At 46.9% G+C, this 8904-nt stretch overlaps 1 pseudogene; it reads right to left on the bottom strand.

Moving 5' to 3' along the window:
• Positions 1 to 3489: 3489 nt before the first annotated feature.
• On the bottom strand, positions 3490 to 3928 carry LOC132218041 (large ribosomal subunit protein uL23-like; annotated as a pseudogene).
• Between the last annotated feature and the right edge of the window lie 4976 nt (positions 3929 to 8904).

The raw sequence follows: 8904 nt of genomic DNA on the forward strand, positions 1-8904 counted from the left end.
AACTAGCACTGTGCTCAGCACATAGTGGGGACTCCAAGTGCATGTGTGGAATGAACAAACCAGCCGCCATTCAACTAATACTTACAAAATACTTACCATGTGCAGGTCCTGTCTGAGTACACAAAAATGAGCAAAATAATCCAACACGACAGAGGCGGATACAGAAGTGTGCCAAAAAGAGAGGAATAGCACTTTCCAGTGGAAGTGACTGATCTGAAATGAGTTTTAGAGTGTGAATAGGAGTTTGCCAGGTGGAAAAGGGAGAGAAAATTCTGAGCAGCTGGAAGACAAAGGCGTGAAGTTGCGAGTGCATTCTGTGTTTAGGGAACCGAAGCAGTTCAGGTATAACCAAATCCTATGGGAGGGGAAAAGCTTGCAAGCAGAACTGGAGCGGGAAGCAGCAGTCAGATCATGAAGGGTCTGGAATGAGGCAAGTTAAAGAACTAGGATTCTCTCTGGGAGCTGGTGAAGCAGTAAAAATGTTAAGCAATGGCCTTGGCATGTGTTGCTCAGTTGGTTGGACATCGTCCTGTGCACTGAAAGGTTGCAGATTCAATTCCCTCTTGGGGCACATGCCCAGATTGTGGACTCCATCCCCAGTAGGGGGCATGCAGGAGGCAGGTAGGGGGCATGCAGGAGGTAGCTGATTGATGTTTTTCTCTCTCTCTGCTTTCCTCTTTCAAAAAAATCAGTTAAAAGGTTTTGTTTTTTGGTGGTGATGGTGGTGGTGGTGGTGGTGGTAGTGGTGGTGGTGATGGTGTGTGTGTGTGTGTGTGTGTGTGTGTGTGTGTGTGTGTGTGTGTTTTAGCCCTAGCTGGTTTGGCTCAGTGGATAGAGTCTCAGCCTGAGGACTGAAGAGTCCTGGGTTTGATTCTGCACCAGGGCACGTGCCTGGGTTGTAGGCTCGATCCTCAGTGTGGGGCATGTAGGAGGCAGCCGATCAATGATTCTCTCTAAGCATTGATGTTTCTATCTCTCTCTACCTTTTCCTTCCTCTCTGAAATCAATGAAACTATATTTTTTTAAATTTTTTTTTAAATGTTAAGCAATGGAGCAACATGATCAGATGCTTGCCAAAGTTCAGACAGATGAAAAACTACTTCATATCCTAGTATCTGGACAAAATGCAAGTTTTTAAAAGGAAGATGTTAAAATTGTGAAAAATTATTTTATTTTTATTTTTTAATTTATTTCAGAGAGAAAGGAGAGGGGGGCAAGATAGAAACATCAATGATGAGAATCATTGCACCTCCTGCACACCCCACACTGGGGATCAAGCCCAAAACCTGGGGATGTGCCCTGACAGGGAATCAAATTGTATCCTCCTGGGTCATAGGTTGGCACTCAATCACTGAGCCATGGCGGCCGAGCTGAAATTTTATTTTTAAAAGCATCTTTTAACAAACACACTGAAAGGACAGAAGTTTCTCCCCAATAACATTTTTATATGGTTACAAAAATTATAAACATTAATTATAAAAAAATTAGAAAAATACCTAAAAACACAAAAGGATATTTTAAAAATTCCACCCACCCAGATAAAATCACCGCTAAAATTGAGTGTTTCTCTGTTGTTACAGGCAGAAGGTAACACAGTATAGAATTCAGAGTGGGGCTGTGTCTGATGAACTCATTCACAAGAGCTGCTTTGCTCGTAGCAAGGGGGCCAGTGAAGAGAACGGTGTAAGTGGAGCGTTCGGAGCGGCACCGGAGAGGAGGGAGAGGAAAGCATGGTTCTATTCTTCAGCCTGCCCTTGACCTCTGGTCTGAGGTATCTGACGAGAGAAGGAGTTGTCAATCAATTTTGACCAAGAACTCAAGGCAAACAAAAGCTTTGGGGGGGGGGGGTCTTAGGAATTGCAATTGGGTGACACAGATTTGTTCCAGCTGTGTTCCAAGGAGGAAAGAGAGACAGAATGTATAAAGACAGAAAAAGGGGGACTCCCAAAGGGAGAGTTATACAAGTTGTTTTGAAAGAGCTGTGATTAGTGCTGGCAAGCTCACTTACTCTGTACTATATATGATTGATGGCTTATGACTATTGCTAGGTGAAAATTTTATTTGTCAGTAGAGAGTTCGGTGACGCAGAGCCAGTTCCAGGAATTGTATCAGGAGGTAGCCATTTATAATTTATCTCGGTTCCCTATGGAGGGTGTGAGCTCAGCTCCCTAGAGGCCTCTCGATTCCATTCTAGATTGTTCTCTTGACGATATTACCCCCATTTTGCTGTTTCTCTCACAGGTTGCTCTCCCTCTTTTGCAGGGAATTCAGATGGCTGGTACTGTTTGGACTCTGTGGTCTTGCATATTTGGAGGCCCAGGAGATCAACCCTGTACTAGGAAGTACTTTCCAAAAAGACACCAGCTACAGACAGTGGGAAGAGAGCTGTTGTACTTTCAATATAGCCAGATTGTGTCCCAAAAATCTTGAACCAATTTTCACCCTCCCCCTTGTTTGAAGAGAATGCCTGTTTCACCAAACACTATGAATACTTATTATCTCTTATTTGTCAACTAGACACACACACACAAAAAGAGGGATATCTTGCAGATTTTATTTGCCTTTCTTGATTAGAAGCATCATTGTCAAAGGAAAAATCATGAAAGCATCTTTTCCTCATTTCTTGGGTGAAGTGGAGCATATTTTCTACACTGATGATACAGAGCGTCTTTTAGATAGCCATGCTCCCAATAGGTTGATTTTTAAAATAAAGTACTTTTATTTTTTGGTCAATGGCATTACATATTTTGCTCAAGTCCTATCTCAGATTATTCTTTTATTCTTAGGCCTCATTTTAAGTCCCAAGTCTGTAGCTCATGGGTTTTCCCTGTTTTCTGTAGGTGTAGATACTATGGCAGAATGAGCCAGGAAAAGCAACTGAGGTGTGGTCAAAGGCAGGGGAGACGATGGGTCACCTGCCTGTGCTCCTGCGTGTGGCTGCCCATCACCTGTGCCCTGGAGCCCCCTCATCCCCTGACCCACTCAAAGATCGTGACCAGCAATTATCTCCTTGCTTCCTGCATCATTTCCCCCTTCTCTGCTCAATCATTCTTCCTCCAGTTATTGACCAATTTCTTCTGAAGAGTAAAATTCCCTGAAGAAGTTACCTATACTCAGTCTCTACTTATTCATTTCTCTTTCTGTGTGGGAGGAACCTACTCCAATCAGACTCCATGTCCTTAAGAAACCCTTCTCAATAAGATTACCAATAACCTCCTCATGGCCAACTCCAGTGGTCATTCTCAGTCCTCAGCGGCATTGGTCAAAGGTGAGAACTCTTTCCTTCTCAATCCTCTGTATTTGATTTCCAGAATCCTGCCCTGTCCTGGTTTCCTTTCTAACTCACTGACTCCTTCTCAGTGTCCTGCCTCATTGATGCAGCCTGCTGTCCTTTTATCTGACCTTTGAAAGTTGGGCTCAGTCTTCAGACCTCTATTTTTTTTTTTAGCCTAAAATTTTTATAGTTAGAATTAGCCAGCTGGACTTAATTTAGATGATCCCAATTTTGTTAGCAACATCCAAGGCATCATAGTCAGGAACCAGTCAAAATATGCCTTCTTCTCGCCATCAGGCCTGATGAGGGTGTTGACCTTGGCCACGTCAGTGTCATAGAGCTTCTTCACAGCCGGTTCGATCTGGTGCTCGTTGGCCTTGACATCCACAATGAACACCAGTGGTTTGTTGTCCTCTATCCTCTTCATGGCTGACTCGGTCGGTGGTCAGGGGAACTCAATGATGGCCCAGTGGTCAAGCTTGTTTCTCCTGGGGGCACTCTTCCGAGGATATTTGGAAGGGGGGTGACGTGCAGATTTTCGTTTTTGTGTGGCTGTGACGCCTTTCAACACTGCTTTCTTTGCCTTCAAAGCCTTTGCTTTTTGGCTTTGGCTTTGGGAGGGAGAGGAACTTCCTTCTTCACTTTCAGTGCCATCTTTGTGAAAAAAGGCCTCATTCTCCTCCCCCTCCCCCATCTACGTTAACTCCCTCAATTAGCTAATTTAGTTTCATGGTTTTCAAGAGCATCAACAAGAACATGACTCCTACCCCAAGCTTCTGGTCCTCATTACCCTGCTCTCCTCTCTTCTTTCCAGACATATATCATCTTCTCACATGCTATATCACATGCTTCTTTATTATGTTTATTGCTGTATATCTGCCTTCCCCCACCCCCAACACACACACACTAGAATGTCAGCACCATGAAGGTAGGCACTTGTGTCTGTTTTGTTTGCAAATTAATCTCAAGAGACTAGAAGAGTGCCCAGACCATAATAGTCCCACAATCAATATGTAGTAAATGGCTGAAGTGGGCTGGCTACATTAGCATCCCATAAGCCAGTGGTTCTCAACCTTCCTAATGCCACGACCCTTTAATACAGTTCCTCGTGTTGTGGTGACCCCCAACCATAAAATTATTTTCGTTGTTAGTTCATAACTGTAATTTTGCTACTGTTATGAATCGTAATGTAAATATCTGATATGCAGGATGTATTTTCATTGTTTGCGACCCACAGGTTGAGAACCGCTGCAGAGGAAACTCTGTACCCCAGTCACCAACTCACAAGGTCCGACTTCTGTTCTAAGGGGTATCAGCAGGAAGAGAGGACCAATCAGCTCCAGGCATTAGTCAGGAAGGGTGGCCTCTACGCCTAGCCTAACTCACTGCATGGCCTGGGAAAGTCACCTCCTCTCTCCAGGACCCAGTCCCTCGCCTGCTCAGTGGAGATTCTGTGTCCGAGCAAACAGGGACAGATATTTTTAAAGCCAATGAGCTGGCCTTCTCCACACTATGCAACTCATGTCTAGGAGAGAGGCTCACGAGGAGCTGTTTACAGGCCACTTGCTGAGGATAACTTTCCCCCTGGAGGCCTATCCAACAGTTTGGTATCCCTGGGGTCAAGAAAAATAAGCAGGCCCTGGCTGGAGTGTCGACCCTCGCACTGAAGGGTCTTGGGTTCAATTCCCAGTCAAAGGCACGTATCTCGGTTGCAGGTTTGATCCCCTGCCTGGTCCGGGCATGTGCAGTAGGCAACCAAACGATGTGTCTCTCTCGCATTGATGTTTCTCTCTCTCACTGTTTTTCTCTTTCTTACTCCCTTTTACTCTCTCTAAAACCAATGGGAAAAATATTCTTGGGTGAGATTAACAAAAATAGAAGAAGGAGGAGGAGGAGGAGGAGAAGAAGAAGAAAGAAGAAAGAAGAAAGAAAGGAGAAGAAAAATAAGCAGGCGGGTTGGAGATGGGGGTCAATGAGGGGAAAAGGAGACATGTAAAACTTTCAGCAATAAAAAATTATCTATATATAAAAAAGAAGAAACAAAATAAGCAGAGCCCTAATGTAACTACAGTTGATTCTAATGAGATGAAATACTGTTATTCCCCACCCCTCTGGGTTGAAATGAACTCCTCATGAAAACAGGGCAGTTAGGTCACCTAACATCATTCCAAGTCCCATTAGTATTCTGACTGGTACATAAAATGTCAGAGGACATGAAGTTTCACCGGTTTTTTGTGTCTCCTACTTAAGCCCCGGAAGGCTGGGGCCCGTCTTCCTCCTCCTACATTTCCTTTGGGGCTCGGCCCACCAGTGGGGGCTACTCCACCAGTGGGTGCTGAGTTGGTCCTCGTCGGTTTCCCGGGTCCTGAGTCACTGTCCCTTGGCTGGAGAAAAGCGTGGAGAGCAAACACTGTGCCTGCCTCCGGGAGCAGGTTTCTCTGGGAGCTGTGGGGTCAAGGTGAGCATCAGCATTTGCAAACCTCTCCGTCAAGATGCTTCCGCAGACACATCCCAGGAACTCCCAACCGGAGCCGACAGGATGGACTTCTGAACCTCTGTTTATCAGACTCTCTGAGTCGAGCTAGTCCTGCCCAGGCTCCCTTTTCTCTGTTGGAGAGCTTGAGCGTGCCTTGCTCATTTCCAACACTGAGACTGCACGGATGGAGTCTGCCTCCGCCTTTACCTGCAGTGCCTTTCTGCTGTCCCCAGAGTCACACTGTGTTCCTGCAGCCCTTACTGTCTACACACAAATTTGGCCTGAACACATGCTGTCTTGCAACACCTTATACTTTTGCTCTGTATGGTAACCTGGTCCTTCAGTTATTAACCTTTGTGTGTGCCTTTCTCCTCAACTAGCCTGTTGGCTCTAGATGGCAGGAACCATCTCCACTCATTCCCGATTTCCTTCCTTCCTTCCTTCCTTCCCTCCTTCCTTCCTTCCTTCCTTCCTTCCTTCCTTCCTTCCTTCCTTCCTTCCTTCCTTCCTCCCTCCCTCCCTCCCTCCCTCCCTCCCTCCCTCCCTCCCTCCCTCCCTTCCTTCCTTCCTTCCTTCCTTTCCTTCCTTCCTTCCTTTCCTTCCTTCCAGAAACATTCAATGCCATTCAAGAGATAAATTAATGATCAAGGGCGGCATCGTTCCTGCTTTCATGGAGTTTACATTCTGTAGGTACCCCCACAGGACTGGGTAAAACTCAACTGTGACCAGCAGGCAAGAGTTTGCAGTGACAGCCTCTGACCAGCAAGTTGCAGCAGCATGTGTCCCTTTGATCTGATCAAAGCTGAGTGAGGACCATTTTTAAGTAGAAAAGCAGGAAAGACCACAGAGACAGGGCCTGTGTGGGGCAGCTTGTGGATGACAAGGCTAAACAAGAATTCCTTCTGGGCCTGACTCTGGGATGTATTGGGAGCCCCACCCATAAAAGGGTTGGAGCCCTTAGGCCCTGTAGAGGCCTGCAGCTTACTAGGGGAACCTTTCATGGCACAGATGGGGAAACGGAGGCATCCAGAGGGTTGTGGTTGTTCTGGTACTGGACTCCTAGCACAGTGCTCTTGTCTAGCACCCCACTGAGGTATGATTTCCTGCTAAAGGGAAAGACTTGTTTTCCCACTTAGCTGTCGGGAGCAACTCTGGTACACGGGCACATACACATGGAAAAGGGAGAGGCTTTGGCTGGGGTGGGGGAAGTTCACAACTTCAAATATTTTACAATCGTTTGGAAAACACTCGTGCTCTGGCTCTGATCATCACCCCTGCACCCACGCTGGGCCAGATGCAGGAGGGGGAGGACTTACACAGGGTCCTATGCTCAAGGAACTCACGTGAGACAGTGAGCTGTTTGGCAAGTGTGACCAGAAGGCCCCATGATGGGAGTGGGGCCAGCGAGCGAGTGAGAAGGGCTGGCCCTGAATGGACCGCTGACCCTCGCTAAGCCTGAGCTCCGTGTAGGATGGGAGTCACGTCTGTCCTGCCTACCAGGCCACACAGCTGCGAGGATTCGGTGAAATACTAGAGGAGGAAATAGCTGGCCCAGAACTGACACTCAGTTCACTCTCACTCATTCCGAAGGTTGTTCTGATTATTCTCAACCACATTCTTTGCTTCCCAAGTTCCAGAAAGAGAACCCTGGTTAGTCCTATTGAAGCAGAAATAACTGAGTGCACATGACCCCGACTGCCCACACAGGGGCTATGATCCCGACACCCAGCTCACTAACCACCCACAGAGTGGCTCTTGGATCCACCATTTGATGCCTGGGACCAACTTGCTTCCTTTCTCTGTTCTGAATTTTTCTTACCTGAAGGGTCGCTTAGACCTATCTACGAAGTCGTGGGGTGTTGTGGAGTGCGAGCGACAGCATGACCAGAACTCCAGACTGATTAAAATTTAGAGAGCCTTTATTGACTGGCCAGTGTCCGCTCCTCCACTCAGGAAGCCCAAGAGAGAAGCGGCCACGACCATCTGCAGAGTCCAATGTTCAAAGGGGACAACTACATCCGTGCTCAGGTGCCCACAGCAAGCAAAGCCAAGGGACAAAAGCTCATTGCGCAGTTTTAGCCAAGCTACTCAGCATCCTCCTGCTACTCGTTTCTGGGTCACTTGAAGGCCAGGACTGTTCTTAATTGTGATCCGTCTGCTCTTTGTGGGCCTGTTGCCCAGGAGTGTTGATCTGTTCTCTGTGGGCCGTGGCTCAGGTGTGGGAGCTCAGTTCCTAGAGACTTTGACAGGCTGTCAGCGGCTGAGGCGGCTAGGCCATGACGCAGACCTCAAAATGTTCCTGCTCTGTAATAGGGGCTCCTTGGAGACACCTCAAGTCAGTGATGGCGAACCTTTTGAGCTCGGCGTGTCAGCATTTTGAAAAACCCTAACTTAACTCTGGTGCCGTGTCACATATAGAAATTTTTTGATCTTTGCAACCATAGTAAAACAAAGACTTATATTTTTAATATTTATTTTATATATTTAAATGCTATTTAACAAAGAAAAATCAACCAAAAAAATGAGTTCGCATGTCACCTCTGACACGCGTGTCATAGGGTCACCATCACTGCCATAAGTGCACCTCTAGCAGGTGGCACTGGATCCATGCTAGCTCCTTACCCCTTTCCTTCTCCTTCCTGGAGGAGTTGGCTCCAATAGTGTGGGGACGAGTTCTGAGGCTGCCCACTCCCCTCCTAGCCTTCTGCATCCTTAGCAAGGGGCCCCACTTCCTCTGCAGCCATCAGAAACAGCTCAGGAGACATGTGTGAGACGCACTCCTTTTCGTCAAAAAGGGCAGCGGATGGGAGAGGGCTGCTGTGGGGACCCCGTTGCAAAAAGAAGTCCACTGCCATCCTCCCACTCTACCTCCACTTTCACTCTTCAAGTCTAGAAATTATGGAAATGAGGTCCGAGTACAGTCTTGGAAATTACTTACTCCAGTCGCTTCTGAACACTTAAAACTAATTTTAGTTGTGTGGGTAGGATTTTAATTGGCCCCCTCCCCAAAATGTGTGTGCTGATTTTTTTCCTGTGAAATATTCAGTGCAACGTTTCCTTCCTAGATGGGGAAACTCGGGCCCACAAGTGGTTCTGTTTCCTGGAGGTAACCCAGGAGGTGGCCGATCTGGGACTAGAGCCCTGGTTCCCTAAT

This window comes from Myotis daubentonii, chromosome 1 (assembly GCF_963259705.1).
Source record: "Myotis daubentonii chromosome 1, mMyoDau2.1, whole genome shotgun sequence".
Taxonomy (NCBI): domain Eukaryota; kingdom Metazoa; phylum Chordata; class Mammalia; order Chiroptera; family Vespertilionidae; genus Myotis; species Myotis daubentonii.